Source organism: Rhopalosiphum padi, chromosome 2 (assembly GCF_020882245.1).
Source record: "Rhopalosiphum padi isolate XX-2018 chromosome 2, ASM2088224v1, whole genome shotgun sequence".
Taxonomy (NCBI): domain Eukaryota; kingdom Metazoa; phylum Arthropoda; class Insecta; order Hemiptera; family Aphididae; genus Rhopalosiphum; species Rhopalosiphum padi.
This window is the reverse complement of record NC_083598.1, coordinates 78,447,621-78,466,935: the sequence shown is the minus strand read 5'-3', so window position 1 is coordinate 78,466,935 and position 19,315 is coordinate 78,447,621.

The following is a 19,315-nucleotide window of genomic DNA, read 5'->3' as shown; positions in this document are numbered from 1 at the left end:
AGAATATCTTTCGACGGTTAATATGCGTAATATTATAATAATAAGTATTAAATTGAAATCCGCGGAATCAAAAGAAAAAAAAGAAGAAGGTAACTGAGATTGATACATATTATGTTGGCAACTATGATTTCCTTTTGGGAGATTGTATATATTCGCTAAAAGCGGGATTGGCCTCCGTGACGACTACCGTTCACGGGAACGAATAGTAAACGTGGTAATAGACGTAAAATATACCTGCGTAATATTATTTATCGAATTATTTATTGTGTCTCCTAAAAATCATTTCGCGTTTTGAAAGGAAAAACCACTCTCAAGTCTCAGGTCTACACGATCCGGAGAAGATCTCGCGACAAAACTGTGTCGCGTTTTAACTACACTCAATACACAAATCGTTGTACTGTCCCGTTCAACAATGGGCATATTCTATATAGCGGCGCATAATGTAATGTATTATTTTCTTATAATATATAAACCTACACCTCGGGTATTTGTCGTATATAATAATATATTTTATATTATGCATTATTAACGACGGCTCGGAATGATTTTCGCAACGTTAAGTTTCTTCGGAATCAATCCCCTTATTAGCTCCCACCGCCAAAGTGTATACGCTATCGGGCTATTATAATAATAATAATGTTGTGTTATATAATAGCAGGTAGGTACATTATAATCTGCGAGTATATTATGTTTAATTGTATACGATCGAAAAGCGTATTCTCTCGCGAGCACAGCCTCTCTATACGCTGACGATTCTGCACGTGCGCCACTGCCGCAGATTATTATTATTGTTATTAGCCATTTAGCAGACGGCGTGTACTATATATTATATATTTATTATTTGCATAAGACGAAAAACTCGTTTTTCATCACCGCTGCTCTCAGAAATCTTGTATGTGTAGTTGCGAGAACAGCATCACGTTTGCAGCGAACACCGTGAACCGTGCAGGTGTCGTTAAACGTATTAACTATATTATTGTATTAGATGTGTTTTCGTGTAAATATACGATAATAGTAGCCGATAGCCCTCGGTTAAACGAATGAAATTGTTCGTGTGTCGAACAATAATCTACGAGTGACACGCCAATAAGTTTCGGATGCGAGAGCGGACGATTTCATACTACCTGCAAACGAGAGTGAAGATATTCGGGCGTGGATTTGGACATTTGGGAAATTCTATGGTTGTTTGAGTGATGAAAATACAAACCCATTTTTCCGTTGAATAATTAATAAGATTTAAATCGAAATTTAGATCGCTGAATTTGCTTCGACGATGACTAGATCTCCATGTGTGATTATATAACCCCAATATCTAGTTTAACAACTTGTTAAATTGTAGTTAAACTAACAACGCTCGCGTATAAAAACGGCTAGATGAATCACGTAGATTAATTTTGGTTCTGTACCTATATATATAAGCGACCCGTCTAAATTCGACGTACACTGATAGGTAGTAGGTACTATTACTATAATATATTATCAATTATCATGGTATTGTATTAAATAATAATGGCGAGCTTGCGTGGAACAGTGTGATCTACGATATACTATATATTTAAACGGAATATTGTGTGTTCATTGATTTATGAACCACTCAATTTCTTGAAAAAATATGTTATTATGCATTAATAACTTTGAACTGTATCGTATACAGCTAATACTTAATTTTAATTATAGGAAAAATTGACTTGTAAAAAATGTATACACTACGCATGTGTGAGTTACCCGTAGGATTCGTAATTTTAAATTTTCTTATAAATAGGTATATACCTGCTAACCTATTTAAAAGTGAGCAAAATAAGTTCTGATACGATCCACATAATCTTACCGTGTAATTATTGAGTGTTCGCTGTTCCCTAAATCGACGAATATAGGAACATAATAATAGGTGTAAATATAATAATATATAATATGTGGATATTGGATACCGTGATAATTATTGTGTTGCGTCCAAAGAATATTTCCAACGTATATGTATATTATTTATATATTTTGATCATTATATTTCACCTCCTTACACGTGGCTTTTACAAAACACGCGTCATTATTGTATTATATTATTATAGTATTATTATTTTTCGTTTACATATTCGTACATAAATATACAATATATCATGTTACTGAGCTTTTGAGAATAATACTTTCGAACAATACTAAATTTTGTCAAATTTAAAATATAAACTATCATGAATATAATAATAATTTGTTTCGGTAATAATATTATTCAACTGAACGTTATGAGATTGTATTCACAAATATAAATGAGACACTTCATTTTCACAAAATATCACTCGAAAATAATAGAACAGCCATTTTTTATGTTAATACAATTTACAGAATATCTTACTATTGGTATACGTTATTGTAAAAAGGTGGTAGGTTAAATAATAATTATATTATCAAAGACATAATTTTAACTTTTTAATCATACAAACAATATACTTTTGGAGTTATTTAGCTTAATTTATTTGTATAGCCATTTATAGAATTAACTTATTTAACAATGAGTCAACTTAAAATTATCTCTATTAAAGTTAATAATTTTTTTTATTTCTTAGATGTGATTATTTAGTTTTTGTTTTTCTATTAACTTATACATAAATTTGGGTTATCAAAAAGAATCCAATTCAATAAGTATCAAATTAAATATAACATATTATTCTAATAAATCGATTTGTCTGCATCTATATTTTATCCACATAGCTATTTTGTAGTTTATACTTTATACTCGTCATCTGGTTGGTATAATTTATACGAAAACGCGTAGTTGCAACAGATTCAACAGATTCTTTGATATAATATTATTCTTTATTATTATTTTCGTATACAGTCTATATTATACAAGCGATGAACTATCGTATTATCTAGTTTCCCCACGAGATTAATACGGGAAAAGGGGAAAATACGGTGACCCATCTTGTATTTGCATATTTGACTATTCTATACAGCCTCCGCTATTATTTAATATACATAATGTGTACACTGTGTCTAGACATCGTACAAATGAAGTACAGATGACCAACCACGTATACTTATGGCAGAAGTAGACATGGAGGTGTATAATATACACATTATATTTTAATCATCAACTCTATATTGATTTTGTATACTTTTATATTCACTACGGTGAGATGTGGGTTCCCATTTTCAATTAAAAAGTTTTCATAGTGTATAACCTTATTCAATCGAAGTTCAAAGTTTTAAAACCACGGTGGTTTATTGCAGTAGATTCATGTTGGAAAATAATCGCCTTTTAAAATATTCACCCGACTGCATTTGACATGGTACAAGAATTGTTCTTACACTACATTCGGCACAGTGCTTAATATGTTATAGCCTTATACAGGTTAGGTACCTTACCTACTGCGTACGTAAATTTGTTTTTTAAAAATTCTTCTGAGAAAACTTTTTTTTAACTCTAGCATTCCAGTTACATATATTATACGCATGCTTATGCATATATAAGAAAATATATAATATCTTTTTATGTAGAAAATCAGAATATTGTTTGTTTATACTTTTCATGTACAATGATTGTACTGGATTCTTGTACTCCTCTTTTTCAAAATCTCTGTCATAAAAGCGATGTTTATAATAATTTGTATAATATTGTGATATTTTGATAATATTATCAATCACTGAACCCCTAACTTGTTTTGTAGTTAGTATTAGTACATGAAATGTAAGTCGACGAAATTTCCGAAAATTTATATGGGCGTAACCTATTTACCGCCAAAGAAAACATTCATAAGAATTTAACTAGATTTGAGTTGGTTGAAAGAATTTCTTTTTTTATAGTCAATATTGAATGTGTCAAAATATGTTTGAATTATTGTACTTTTCGTGTACTTTTATATTTTAGAATTTAATGTATAATTTCGACACTAAACCAGTGATATCTACCTACTATTTATAATACATTTAAACAATGATACCTAAAATATTATTCCGATTCTATTTTTTTACAAAGTCATAATAGGTACCTGCAACCTATATTATACTCATATTTGAATATACCGTGTATTAAATATAAACACAGCTATATATATATATATATTATATAATATAATAGCTTATATGTTTGTGATATCTATGTGAGTAATAGTACTATAGTAGTAAGATAAGACGTAAATAATAGTTTATAATCAATACCTGTGATACAAGGCTAGGTATATAATTCGCAATCTTTACGAATTGATGGATTTAGATTCTAGAGATTTCAAAAAATATCTAAAATAATTTAAATGCTTTTATTTTTTTGGCAGAAATCGAAATATTAACCTTTGGTGGAAAACTGTCATAATGATAACGGTCGAAGGTCGCTTTGGCAGAAAACGGAAAATACAATCAAATATATTTTCGTTGATAAAATGGATGTGCAGTGATATATTATGAATTATAATACAACAATCACACTATCCAGTCATTATTATTTGTATCGCGCTATCTTATGATTCGCTTATTGGTACACAATTTAAGATCACTGATTATAGGTATACTATGTACTATTTAAATATAACCTATTGACTAAAGTATTGAGTTTCAATCTCTTTATTAAATTAATATAAATTTGTTTATTCATTTTTTTTAATTTTCAGATATTATTTATACCTAAATTATACAGATATTAATACTCGAAAATACAATATTTAGTTACGTCATACATGCCTTTGAATTAAATATTCCGAATTCACAATAATAAAACGTGCGTATATTATATTACAATTTATAATATTATATAATGTATAGTAATAAATAATAATACAACTGTACTATATTCGTTTAAATGATTTTTATTATGATTGGTAATATCTACATGTTTAGTATCTATATAGGTACCTACTTCTTTATAATATTGTAACGATTTTCATAGCATCATCTCTTACGAGTGAGACTTTTCTTTTCCGTACAAATGCTTTTTTATTAAATCAGCCCACGTACATCGCTATATTTACAGGCACATGATCAATTTTCCAACTTGTAGTACAGACCAGACACTTAGATCAGTTTGTTGGCTTCTATGGCATGTGTGTTGTGTTGTGTTGTGTATCGTACGAAAACACATGTCTTAGAAATAACGCCATACACATAAAGTTGCAATATCTATAATATATATAATGTTAAACCAAGCTAGAAACAAATTATATTGAAAATAATAAAAAATAAACATAATATGCACGATTAGATACAACTGATAGATTTCGAAGTTAAACGCGTGCAAGCAATAATCATCATCACACTAGATATGCTACTTTCAAAATAGGCTCAGGCTATCCATACAAATTTATGTTGACTTGCATTTAGTAATATTTTTGAAATGGTATGATATTAATTGCAAGTTGCGACTTGTGAGTTATGATCCCGAATAGAGTATTATGAATTTATGAATAACAATGTTATAAAGTAGTGTAATAACTTATTAGTTACGTATCCATCAACTATAAAAATATCATAAATATTATTGTATAAATTAGTGTTTAAACGATTTTTCTTTTTAACTCAACATTAATAAACATCGTATTATGTATTTATTTTATTATTGGTAACTGAATAATTAGTAAAAATACCTGCATTATTATCAGCTATCTGTTATATCATTAATATCATGGGTTTTATGATCGTCGGGTATTTGCGTTCAAAAACCTAGGTTGCAAATTACCGGTTGAAAAATTTATAAATTAAATTTGGTATCGAAACTAGTGTGTGCCTAAAAAGCGAGTAAAAAAAAATTCCTTACAACTATGTATTATATTTTTCAACTTGTCAATTATATTGTAAACTTAACAATAGATGAAACTTTAAGATTCAAAATTACATTTCCATGATACTTGAATTACAAAATACTAATTATAATACAAAATAATATACAATTAGGCAAATGAAAAAAAAACAACTGATTTTATTTAATATTGATTAAAAATGTTACAGAAAGGTTTGAAACAAAAATGAAAGTTATGATCAATTACTAGTATATATTTATTTTCAAACAATCAAAATACGTAAGTATAAATAATTATGGTTTGTATTTGAAACATTTTATTGAATGTAATTTAAGAGTGAAGGAATCTGATTTTTTGGTATCCTCTCTGTAGCCAAAAATGTCTCATATTCAATCTGCCCTTATCGTAAAGAATATTACATTTTATCAAACAACATTTTTTTTTATGATAAGTATTAGAAAAACATAAATTAAACATCTAATTCATTCATTAAATAGGTATACGTATATGTTAATGTATACGTGCGATAGGTATACTTATTATGTTTATACTTTTTTAGATAAATGATACATGTGCATAGTATTTTGAAAGGCTTAATTTCGTTGAACTTTCATTAAATGTTATTAATATTAATTTTATATTTTATACATTATGTAATTCTGTTTCAATAATTATGGCTATGATATTTTGTGGTAGTTAAGTATTCATACGATATAATAGTACGTATCAATCGTCAATAATCTAATAATAAACAGTATAGCAATAAAATAGCTTACAAAATAATGACCTCTAATGTGGGAATTTTTTATTACATTATATATTATAAATATCGTTAAAAAATGACGATCTAATAATATACTCTGAAAATAAATGTACTAAATCATAAACATTTTAACAAAAGAGTTATTTTTCCATATTCTTGATACATATGCTAGCAGTATATTATGTAAAATACTAGTATTGCATTTATGGTACATTGCTGTAATTCTTGTGCGGAGCTGTATTTTATATTTACTTATATTTATATCGTATCGGTATCGTTATTTATTAAGTTGTGTCATTACAATTAAATGCAAAATAGATATACCTTTTATTACTATATTTATTTTAATCCACCAAATTTGGTTCATTTATTTTATAATCTTCCTATTATAGTTATTATTATTTTTTTTTTTTTACATTAGCAATGTAAAAATTAAAAAAGTCAGTTAAAAATATAACTTTAAAAAACACAAAACCTAATTAATTTATATTTTAAATTATTAATGTATATATTATTAATACAAAAGTAAATATTTATCTTTTAATTTGTGAATAGTGGATATTTATTTATTATATACTATATAATTGTATATTTTTCCCGACATTATAATATTCGTAAACATAGACGCGTGTCGGAAGTTTCGTGGTGTCAAAAGTCGTGATATATTGTTATTTTTTTTTGTACCTTTATAGTTTTATATTTTAATTTTGTAAAGGTATACTGGGTATATAATAATATTATTTTATAGGTTGGTCTAGTCACCTAGGTCTAGTTTGTTTTTTTGCGGAATGGCATACTCATACTGAGACAATAGCTACAGTTTATTACTTTATGTACCTAGGTATACATATATTATGTATAATAATATGCGTGATGCCTTTGGAATCCTCGAGGATATGACGGGACAATTATTATTATAATAGGTTTCAATGCGTAAATACGATGATGCTTGAAATTAACTATTGTGAGTGTTCGCGCATATGGCAATGTACCTATAATATAGTGTTTTACATACTCGAAAATCGTACAGACTTTATAGACACTAACACGCACGCACGCGGTTTAAGTTCGATGTCAAGTGAAGTTAAGTGTGTGTGTGTGTAGTAGAGATTTTTTTCTTCCGCTCATTTCTATATATACAATTATTACGTAGTGTTCACGTCAATCATGTCGACACGATATTTCATTAAAACGTGCAGTGTTTCTTATATACCTATATGTATATATTCTCTCTCTATAAAGGTAAAAACCAATTTGACAACGGCCGAATGATTACTTTTTTCAAACGTCCATCCGCTGGCACATAATAATACTATATTCTATTATTATTAGGAGGTATTTTTTCTTCTTCTTTTTTTTTTATTTCCAAACATGTTTGTTTAGCCGAAATAACGGATTGTTCACACCGCATCTATTACACTGTCTTCACACACACACACACACACACACACATATATATATATTACCATATTATCGTCGTTATTACCCGCGTTTTACACACACATTAAACAGGTTTACCTCGTTTGTTTCGTACCACCTATATAATATTTAATATTATATATTCAAGCGCAAATACTCATTTTATTATTATTATTATTTTTTTTCGATTGTCCGAGTGTAATATAATAGTGGTTAACGAAAAAAAACCCCAAATCTAAATAATATTATAATATACCGAAGCAGACCGTGCGTAGAGAATACATATTGCTTTTTCATAAACATATTTTAACAATTTCGTTCTCGGCTTCTTTCCATCCGAGATGTCCATGCTTTGTAGGGCCCTCTTGACATCGGTAATACCGGTTTTTACGATGCTTTCCTAAGTTATGTGTGTGCATGTGTAGGTGAATTACAATGAAAAGCCATTCCAACATATATTAAATGCATTGTATAATGCATGTTAACGGGTTGACGCGTTATCGAAAAAGTACATTTAACCAAATGTCCAAATAGTGGTTTACCTGTACTGAAATTGAAACTTAATTTTACCTTTGATCACCATTTCAAACCTGACCCATAAGATCTTTAAAGATAAAACATTTAGTTTCTGCCTCGATGACAACAATATTTCTGTACCCATCGTCTTTTCACACAATATGTAATTCTGCAAATATCATTTAAAATATTTTGTTTTTAACATTTTTAGGTTTAAAAATATGATATTCCAAACCGACATGTATACATAATATATGTTCTAATATTATGTCTATTTTTATTTATTATACATACGAATAATAAATAACAATATAACCAAGATAATTTAATACGATTTGCTCCAAAAATTATAAAATTTTCTTTTTTGATTAATGATATTATAATCACAGCATTAGTATAAAGGCTAATATCTATTTCTACCTGAAAAATGTATATCATAATATTCTAATATTATCGTATAATACATATATTGTTATAAAATTCGTATAACGTTTCCTTGATCGTAAATCAAAAATAGGTATACAGTACACATAGGGTCCCGCAATGGATTTCGTTAACCTACACAAATTTTTCTCTTATGAATATTTAACACGTTATTCATACACATTTTCAAACCTAGTTTTAAAATTTCTAGTGATCTATAAAGAATAGTGGCAGAGGGATTTAGTTGATTATGCAAATCACATAGAATTAAGTTGATGAACCTCAAAATGATGAAATGTAACTAAGATTTAATTAATCATTTTCTGTAGAGGGATATACATTTTGGGTCATTATATACATGTATTGTCTTGTCTTCTTTTAACTGATAGGTGTGAGATTTAACCATTTTTTTAAAAAAAAAAACTGATTGTTTCTTTGCAGGATTCGTGGTTTTGCATTTTAATTTTTTAACGATCTATTGTTGATTTGCAAATTAAATTATCAACATTATAGTGTAAAGGCCCTTCTTTAATATAATCAGTAGGAGACGGTTTATTGTATTTAAAATTATTTGTTGTCATAGTAGTCTTCCGGATTTACTTCTTTTTATTTATTTTGGACAAATATTTCATAACAAATAAGTAGTTAGTTTTCTATATTTTTTTCCTGTGTTGTTGAATATCAGGAGAGATCGAAGTGTGAATTAAAATAATTGAATGTAGGTTTTGTTAGCTGGGTTGTGTATTCAATCTATCAGCTAAGTTGGTTAATTTAATAGACAGCACATTCTTATAAAAGTCTCCGATAGTCTGAGACTATCGTTCAACGGTCTTCCGACAAGATATACTTATACTATACTTATACCGACACATGTCTTGTAACACGGTGGCTTATAGTACACCAGTTATATAAATCAAAATATTCAAATTTCGAGCATTTACGCTGTTTGAGTTGACTATTTATTTTCTTATTAAAAGACCACAATATTAAGAAGGATAGTAGTACCTTGTACCTATATAAATGCATAATTTTATTTAAAAAAGAAAGCACTCGAGCAAAAAACATCGTTAGGCACGGAGCACAGAAGTATGTACATGACGTATGGTCTATTAGACAACCATTGGACTAGAAGAACTATTATTATACAGTGCAAATAATACAATTATTGTTATAATAACGATAATTTTATTTTCGGAAGTATTGAAATTAATTAAAACGTGACAAATGGCCGTGGTGGAGTTTCTAAGTATAACACGATTGAATCATTTTATAACTAGTTAATGAAATATTAAACATAGACACAAGCTTTACAAGTGTTTGTGTTATAAAAAAATACGTGTGTATAAACTATGAGCGTATTATTATTGCAATATAATAACGTGTACCAGGAACTCAGTCTTTTGACGAATACTTACATAATATTATACAATAAGACCATATATATATATATGTAAATTATTACGATGACGGTTTACGAGAGTAAAATAATGAAAAACCCTCCGACCGTTTGTAAGGCAGTTAAGACATGGAAGTTTATACCTTATACACTGTATACGTTAACGTGTGTGTGTGTACTGTGTAATGCTCTCGCGCGCTGGTCGAACGATCGTGACGTGTGTCATAATGTTATTATAACGCACATTATTATTATTATTGTGCGCTCCGTATATTATACATATTTTTTATTTATCCTTTCTCGTAAAGAACCGCGGCAACGACGACGATGTTCGTTTTACTTATGGTCGGTACCGTATATCATAAATTTAGTATAATAATAATATAATAAGGTTCTTTTCGTGTGTTCCGTCGGCGAGATTCTCGTTGTTCCCGGTCTCTTTTTGATCGAGATAGTGTCGTTATGGGGTTAATTGGTCCGACCTAGCTATACATAACGATATTAAAATACGTATTACGTATCGCCACATACCTGCACCGTATATTAATATTATGATAAGTGTACGTGACCGAGAAAAATGAACCTTGCGGTGCGGATGATTGGCCCGGGTAAGATATTATAATTTCATAATATTATAATTTTACATATATAATTATTCGCGGGCCACCACTGATGAATGGCAAACTGAAAGTACGATCAAAAAATGTGACATAGTGACATCCCGCTAGCCCGACGACGGTGATGCCCAGATTTCGATTGTAAATGGAAATTTAAATCGGAACTGCCTGCGTGTGTAATCGTCGAATCGGCCGCGGGGATAAAGAAGAAACAAACTAAATCTGCTGATGACGGACTTCAATAATTCTGCGTGTTTATTTGATGAAGTGGTCATGAGTTATTGTGCGTAACTTATTTACATTTACGTATATATTATTTTCTTTTTATGTTTCGTAACCATATCTTATCATTCTTATCTAAGTGGCGAATACAGTTAATCAGAATAGAAAACATATTATCCATGATGTTTATGTATCGTGTTTGTCGATTGTTCGATTATCGTGTATTATAAACTCGAAAGTCAAATATCTTAAACATAAATGTTTAAAAATATGCTTACGTACCTATGCTGTATAAGATAAGTTTTATATAATGTCAATCACATGACTAAAACACTCAAAAACGTATTATTACTTCATATTTTGTTCTTTAGTTCAGGATAGTGAGTTTAGGTATATCTACGTAGTAAAGCTATAGTGGATCTCAACTTTCACGTTATATGTTTCGATTTGATACATAACAATTAACATTTAGTTTTCTAAATAAATTGGTTTGCTTAACACAAGTTTGTATTATTTTAACTAAATATATACTAAGTAGTTAATCTTAACATAACGATACAAATAATAAAATTATCTATAATATCAAATATTCAAATTTAATCAATTATTTATATCTATTTATAGTCTTAGTATCGTTTCTTATATGAATCCTTTGCGGTATACAAAGTACATTATAGTTCACACCTTTAAAGTTTATATCCTCGTCATTGTCTGAATTCGTGCGTACAGTTACGAAGTATCTTGACACTTCAATTTAGGCAACGTATAGTTATATACCGGCGGGTGATGAATGCATATTATTATCATAATAAACCATTAATACCACAATATGCTCGTACGAAGCACATCGAAAATCATTACATATACATATTATCTCACTTTATTTGTACTGGTATAATAGGTATATAGCTAAATGCATAAGCTACTTGTGTATGATAATATTATATATAGTATTGAGACATGTCGGACGTGTTCCGGTTAAAATGTAAATTTCATCGAGAGATTAATAATTTATTCCAATGCACTATAATATAACATAGTACATTATATTATGTCCGCGCCGTGGACGAATAACATAATGTCATGCTGACAAAATATTTTAGTATACCCTCGTGTACGGGAAGACGTATATCTGATTGATTTATTAAAAAAAAAAAATAACATGGTAGGTGCACGTTTACGTGCGCGTCGATAATGGTGTTACTCATTCGTCGTATGATTAGTTACTATGTTAAAATATTAAAATGATTTACGGTTGGATCGGCTTGAAAATAATACCTATACGTTGGAGTGTATAATTATTATTTTATTCAATTATAAAAAGTATTTATGTGCTAAAATATTTATCGAGTGATCTCGTTTTGAACTTAAAAATTATGTTTTTATTAACTTTGTGGTATTCCATAATTATAATATTTATATACTTTTTGAATCATGTTTAAATATATTTTATACTTCATTGGTATGTAATTCATGCACAATACTTAAACGTATTTAATATCTAATATTCTAATAATTTATATGATGGGAGAAAATTTCATTTATTTCAAAAGATTTGTATAATCTATACAGTATACTATACAATAATGTTATTATTTGAGTGTCTTAAAAAATCGAATTTATTTGACAGTATTACCGCTATGATATTATGTATTAACAAATACTAAATATACCTATTTCCTACCATTATTCATTACCGGTTATAAATTGGTTTTGTGGTCCTGAAATTGCTGAAATATTGCAGCTTAATAATAATATGAACAATGGAAAATTTAATTAACCGAAGTCCCACGTGACACGTAGTTTCTATAACTTATATTTTGTTCTCGAATAAATTTCTAATAAATATTATATAAATTCTAAAATAAACAAATTATTATGTAAGTATACTTATACTCTGACGAATTTAGTTTAAAATAAGACTAAAATATTATGTACAATAGTCAATAATAGTAGAATATTGTATAATATCTATAAAATCAGACCAAAATATGATAGTATGGGGTAAGTAATCCGTATATTTACCAAAATACGCATTATTTTTAAATTATACTAAATGCAAATTCAATCGTAACTATAGTTTCTTTTTCTAAATAAACTACCTATTTAAATACTTACACAGTTATATCGTTTTTATATTTACTACGGATATTGATGTATTAATAAAATAACTTAACGAGTACTTTTGTAAAATTGCAAACTATAACATGTGTATACGTCTTGTTTTGTTATAATCGTGTTTATTGTAAGCAATCTAATATGATATATTCTCAACTTTATTTATAAAAAATTCTATTAAGTTAAAACGAGTTACTACATTGTATACATACTGACCATAACGTCATAACAAGTAACGACGTAATAATATGATAGAATTTTCGTATTTTAAACTAAAAATTGCGTTGTAAATATATTTTTTCAAACAAAATTTTGGCATGATTTTATTCGTTTGATAGTTTAATATAAATTGTCGAATTTCAACACGAGAACTCTAAAACACTTGGCCATTTAATAATGTTTACTATAGTGTTTTGATATGTTTAAAAATATTGTTTATAATTATAACACTTAAACACTTCATTTTAAATATTGTTACCTAGCCATATTTTGCAATTCTCATAGTGACAACTAAAATAGAAATGGGATAGTTTTATAAAACTTGTATTTTATTATACTTTGAATTACATTATGCAGTGGTATAAAATACATTTTAAAAAGCGTGTACGCAATTTAATTAAGTAAATAAGACGAATATTACCCACTTCCTAGATAATTGCTGGCGTCTTTGGCAGAATAAATTGGTCATAATATTTATAGAGTTTGCAGTTTATATAATATCTATATCTTCAGAGTTAAATTAGATATATTAGTATTTAGTTTGGTTTAAGTTTAATAAAATCGGATCTTAAAATATAATATTATATTTTTAGTATATTTTAAGATTCATTCGCTGCATTGTATATATGTTATTATTAGTATAATATAGTACAAGTTAAAATTGTTTTCGAGAACGATATTATAGTCAGTATAATAAATAATGATGTGCTATTATTATTATGTTAAAAAGAATGTTTTTAAAAACATAATTTAATTTTTAAATTATTGATGCAAAAAGTAATATCTCGATTTTCTTTTCCAACATAAACAGGAAACAAACAATCAAAACTTGTAAATTTAGTTGTTCATTAGATAATATAAAATATATATTTACGCAGTTATCAAGTTATTTTTGTACGTAGACATGTCGTGTAACATATTGTTGTATTTTTAACATGTTTTGTGTTAGTTTAAGTCGACATATTATTATAACTATATAAGTAAATAAATATACCTACAAGATATGAATTTAACTTAAAACATACAATTATTAATTATTATTTACCCATATAATGATAAGTCTTTGATACTAATACATCCCATTTTACATTTTTGGGGTCCACATCAAGGCAATTCGGTAACGTAAAATAAATTATTGTCTGTTATTAACACATTTATAGATGATAACTTTATCGAATATAAAGGAATGTTAGGAATATAGATATGTACCTCGCCACCGTTAAGTTTTGCCTAACAGTAGGTTAGACCAAAATAAGGGAGAGGGGGTGTGTGCTTCGTGTTGTGGACCTCACACGTTTTTAAAACGAATTCCAATGAACGTTAATTATATTTGGTGGACTTGCAACAGGGCATAGCACTTGGTGGACAAGTGTACGCAAACTCGTTTCAAAACTTTACGATTCAAAAACAACAGTCGGGCGGGGTCGATGCAGTATACTATATTATAATATAATATCATATTTTTGTCGTGCACGTTTACTATAGCTATTACAATCGGACCGACGACTGGCGGCTCTCGGGACGGTTGCGTGTGCGCTCGGCGGGTGCACGCGTTACAGTTGTATACCTAATAATAATATGCATAGTAAGTATCTACATATAGTCGGCGGCATGACGGAGACGACGTGCACATAAATCGGACAGTCCTCTGCTCGTCGCGGTCGCCGTCGGAGGATTCTCGGAACGATTCACGGGCTCACTGTCTACCCGGCCCCCTATATGTATGTGTAGCCTACACGTCGATTTCGTAAACCACGTTTTTTATTCGTCTCTAAAATGGTAAACGGTATAATAATTTTAATGGGACGTGTATGATAATAAAAAAGCCGTGACACACTACGACGCGCGTAATATTATAATAATATATCGATACACGCGGCGCGGGAGAGCGCCTCTACATAGGAGCCGACCAATTAGACGGAAAACGTCGGCGGCGGCTACCCGATGTTAACGGATGCGTGCGTGCGGCCCGCCAAACGACCGTGGCTACTTCCTGAGCAGCACACACATACACACACACACACACACACAAACACGATAGTATAATAATTGTACAACTACATATCGATATTATTATATTATTAATTATTATAATATACCGTGTCCGGCGTCTTACTTTATTATACGCCACCGTCTGTATAGTACACTGTCAATTAATCGTACATTTTATTTTCGATGTTTACTACTCTTACAATGCATATTAATGGGTATATTATATAATACGGTCGATACAATACGTATATTATTAATTATTATTACTACGATGCGAGTTAAACGATCGTACTGTGTTCGTTGTACCACACGCGACTGTCGCGTATAAAAATATTACTAAAGCGCGTTTTCCGACCGGAGGGCCTTCTCCGACTGTTAGCGGCGACCATCCGTAACGGCGGCACGACCGGCTTACGGACTCAAAGTATGCATGCCCATTACCTGTGCGGCTGTGCATCGCCGCCGCGAAACGCCGACGCGTGTTTGAACCGTTCGCGTGCTCTATATTAATGATATCGTATTCGCAGGAGAATTGGCCGGCGGCGTTATGGTATGTGATTGATATCGTTACGGCCGGGCAGACAGCGGACCGCGAAACAAGCGTTCCAGGCAGCTGTACTACCTATATATACACGGCAATTCACTGGCCATGATCTGCACCCCTTTTTTTCATTCAATATTGCAGTTGTTCAAAATCTGATTTTTGGCATTTTTAAACGTACTTAAAAACCACATCTGCAATTGTTTAAAATGTTTTGGAATACTCAAAATGTATACAAACTTATGTTTTTCTAAGTCGAAGCCACAGTTTCTACTGTAATTAATGAATTATTAAACAATTTTTTTTTTCAATTTTGATATCGGTATTTAATTGAATATTTGAACTAGCAGTTTTTCAGTTAAAATAGGTCTATGATTATTGGTTTGGAAGATATTATAGGGCTATTATAGAAAAATTGAAAATGTTAATAATTCATATTAACCTATGGATATTTGTAATTCGTAAAAACAATTAAACATAAATTCTGTAATTTGTATTTCTGTAGTGTTTGTGTGTAACCATGCGTAATGGATCTAAACAGGGGGTGCTAATTAAAAAAAAATCACTTCAAGCACATAAAGCATAGGCATTAAGTTAAAGTTTTAAAATATTTTAAGTAGGTACCTATAAGACCTGAGGAAGTGGCTGGCTAACCCCATACCCCACTTGTATCCACGCTTGCGAGGGGAGTTACCCATTTGCGCCAAAAAAAATTAATTCATTTTGGGTATAGCCCATTTGCGCCAAATAAAAAAGGTATGTTTTTTTTCGACCACCCATTTGCGCCAAATTTACTATATCTATTAAACTACATAATAATTCAATCCATTTAGCCATCTGTAGATATATGACATAATAATATAAATCACAAAACTACTGTTTTATGAGTATAATGATCTAATAACTATTAGGTCAATTTGAATAATTTAGAATTTCAGAGAAACACCCTTTCTATACAGTTTTGTATTTATTTTACATGATCGTTTGATGTTATATCAATATAAAATATGTTATTATATAAGTATATCGTTAAAGTCGTTTTCCCCGTTTCCCGTGGTGCGTTATACTAATAATAATACGCGAGTATATACACCTATTAACCATAATGCTCGCAGTAGAGCTTCGACTGCTCAAACACTAAATTCGTATTTTATCTCCTTAGGGTTTTAAGCTATATCATAATAAGTACAGTAGGTATGTTTTTTATACATGTATATTATTTTTATTTACGGTTGAGTGATGAATACATAATATTAGTATATTGCATAGGTACGTCATAGTACTGTTTATGACATACCTAATTATATATTTATTATTACATACCACGTCATCAACGGTTCACCTTATTGTTAGTCGTCGGACTGTGAAATTCGTAGCCGGAATGAAAACTATACAGCTTACATACATAATATAATATATCTCCTAGATTACGCGTAAGTGTATTTATAGGGAATACTCGGAACGCGATTGCGAAAGTCTTGTCGCTTAATCCGTCAGTCTGCGGAAATTTCGCAAGATCGCAATTCGTGGTACATAAATGTTGCTGCAGCGGTGTGCGTCTATATGATGTGTTAAAGATGAAAATAATAGAACATAATATGTTTTTCTTCAACTTCTGTCGATTTTTTTGAAAATAATTCGAGCGAATACTGCGATATCATAATCCGTATTATTATTTTATATCTACGTATTTATATTCACTGCTTCGGGCCTTCTTGCTAATATTATGAAATGCCAATATATACAATAACAATATGGTATATCAATGTATTTTAGAGATTAAATTATTTACACTAAATATTTATCAAACTTAAAAACCGATCATAATTTTTTTTCTATGCGATAAATGTACCATAATTTTATTGTTTCGTACAGGTTAGAATGCCGTTTATAGATACTTAAATGCATAAAACAGAGTTTATATAGATACAATGATTAGTCAATTAATGTGTTGTTTCGTGTTCTACACTGGTATACGGTTTATGATTTTTTATTATACTTATTATGTCATATACATTTATATATATGATAAACCCTGTGTAGGATATAAGACTTGCCCGTATCCCAATTTATGTAAAAACTAAGAAACCGTTCGTTCTCGAAGAAATGTTTAATGATAAAAAGTTAAATATATGTCCTTATATACGAATGATATGACTAAAGAGCAGATTTTTAGGTTCTTAAAAGCTTAAAATATGATGCTAATATGTTCTAAAAAAAACCCTAAAATATTCTCTAAATATTTCTTAAATTTGTAAATATGCAGATAATATTGTTTTTTTTTCCAAAATCGTTCAATAAAAATAATAAATAACTTATGTATCATACCTTTGGTAACATGTAAAATATTTAATTATAAAAAATACAAAACAGTTCATACGAGAAGGTATATAAATATAATGAAATATATATAAAAAAAACAATATAGTTTAATAAAAACAATATATAACTTGCATGCCCTTTGGTAATAAATATGACTATTTGTCGGTCTTATCTATTTACAAAAACGTAAAGGGAATAAGTATTGTTTTTTTAATTTCGAGAACTTTGACCAATAAACTATAATTATAATTTTAGTGATGAAGAGGATATATTTTTTTAAATCCTGAGAAAAATATATCTTTACATTAAGTAAATAATATGTCGACACTGCCCAGAATTTGCAGTTATATTTAGGTACTATGAAATAAAACCCGGGGAGAAGTGAAGGTAAATAAATCATCACAGACACAATTTGGCCTACTCTGTATAACGTAAATCTTATCTTAATTTAGCCGAGATATTTTGATTTTGGTTTAGTCTAGACATCAGATCCAAATCTTAGCAGCCTAGGGCTATCATATACCACCATACCCTTTGGCCCAGTTTACCCACGTATAATACAACTACAAAGTTTATCGTTCTAGGAGTTATCGTATATACGGAATAGGTGATCATTATTAAAATTACTCAATATATGCGCCAAATCACCAAATCACTGCATTTATATCACTTGAATATTATAGTTAATGGTATGCCACGTAAAAAAAATCCACTAAAATAAACTTTGACTTTTACGTTTTTTTTTTTAACGCTCTATATAATAATATTATATTATTATATTGTTTATATTACATTTGTAATAGACGATTTTATTATACCACAAATCATTCTGCAGTTGTATTACACTATTCTGGTTTTTAATTCTTCAATTATATAATATTGTAAAACAGGTACACGCTTGTATGGGCCCCAGTACGATGTGTATCACCACTATCATCGCCGCACAATTATGTTTAGGTTTAGTCGCGAGACAATATGATATACACGCGGTCTCACGTAATTCCGTTTGACCTTATCGCCACCGCTTTCGGTTGATTTTGGTGTGTA